The sequence below is a fragment of the Limulus polyphemus genome, unplaced genomic scaffold (genome assembly GCF_000517525.1).
Source record: "Limulus polyphemus unplaced genomic scaffold, Limulus_polyphemus-2.1.2 Scaffold80839, whole genome shotgun sequence".
NCBI classification, from domain to species: domain Eukaryota; kingdom Metazoa; phylum Arthropoda; class Merostomata; order Xiphosura; family Limulidae; genus Limulus; species Limulus polyphemus.
The window spans coordinates 1-1,491 of NW_013746435.1; the positions used below are offsets into that span (position 1 = coordinate 1).

The following is a 1,491-nucleotide window of genomic DNA, read 5'->3' on the forward strand; positions in this document are numbered from 1 at the left end:
TCAGCTTTTGTCGATATCCCACTCGTTATGTCAGGCTGAAAGGGGTTCATAATCCATTTTTTCATTTGGATATTTTTCATTTCTTCAAGGAAATAAAACTCAATACTCTCTTTCAGCTTTTCAAGTGTTCAGATATCTCAATGATTATATCGTCATCAACTTTTACTTCATTCTCCATTACAAAGGTTTGAAATGTTTCAAAACAGTTATAATTTCGGTTGTCAATACAGTTTTTCCATAGAACAAGTTTTTTCATGAAACCTCGAATTTTCTCATGAACTGCGAATATCCTAATACCTTCTGCTCCTTGCAAGTACAAATTCAGTTCGTTTAGTTTTGAAAAAATATCTGCTAAATACGTGAGCCTCAGAACAAATTCCTCGTTGCGCAAATATCTCGCAAAATCGATTTTACCTTCCAGAAATATAGCAACTTCTTCGCGGAGTTCTGTAAGTCTTGTTAGCACTTTACCCCTCTAGAGCCAACGTACTTCTGTGTGCAGAAGAAGTGATTTATGATTAGTTCCCATTTCTTCGCACAACTTCTCAAATAAGCGCGATTGCAATGGGTTTGACTTTATTAAGTTCACTATTTTAATGGAAGTGTTCAAAACATTTTTAAAATAATCAGATATACATTTTGATACTAACGCTGCTCTGTGAAGGTTGCAGTGAGTCCATGATACGTTTGGATTAAGTTCAAGTATTCTGGTCACCAGACCACTGTTTTTACCGCACATAGCCCGTGCGCCGTCCGTACATATTCCGACACATTTATTCCAATCAAGACCTTTTGTTTTGACATAAGTATCAACAGTCTTAAAAATATCATCGCTAGAACTTCGACTGACTGGTTCACAGCACAACATATCTTCATGAGGTTCGGAGTTCTATATATAACGCACAACAACAAGTAGCTGGCACAGACCTTGTACGTCAGTAGATTCATCTAGTTGTAAGGAGAAAATTGTACTTTCACGAACTCTCTGAATTAGCTGATTTTCTATCCATCGAGACATTTCATCGATCCTATGCGTGATCGTGTTATTAGAAATAGGAATTGTTTCAATTTCTTGTTCACTCTTATCATCAAAGAAAACTTTATATGTATCTTTTATAGCTGGAAGAACTAAAGTCTCTCCAATTGTATGTGGCTTACCAGCTTTCGCGATTCTGAAACTGATGAGGTAGGACACGTACAAAGATTTTTCATTTACTTTGGTGTAACGTTGCATAACACTCTGTCCTCTCTTCAACTTGCTTAGCATCCTTTCAAAAAATTTGAGGGGTTTGTCTTTCAACTCGAGATGCTTCGTCTCAATATGGCGACGCAATTTCCTTGGGCGCATGCTCTCGTTTGCAAGTTCATCACAACAAATAATACATTGTGGTCGTGGATCTTCTTCATCTCCATTCCATGTAAATCCCATTTCTAAGTACTTGGAATCATACTTTCTCACCACTTTTCTTCGTTTTGATTGACCTGACTTTT

General features: G+C 36.9%; 1 pseudogene; it reads right to left on the reverse strand.

The window, feature by feature from the left end:
* Window positions 1-5: 5 nt before the first annotated feature.
* LOC106477814 lies at window positions 6-1,486 on the reverse strand (annotated as a pseudogene).
* Window positions 1,487-1,491: the final 5 nt, after the last annotated feature.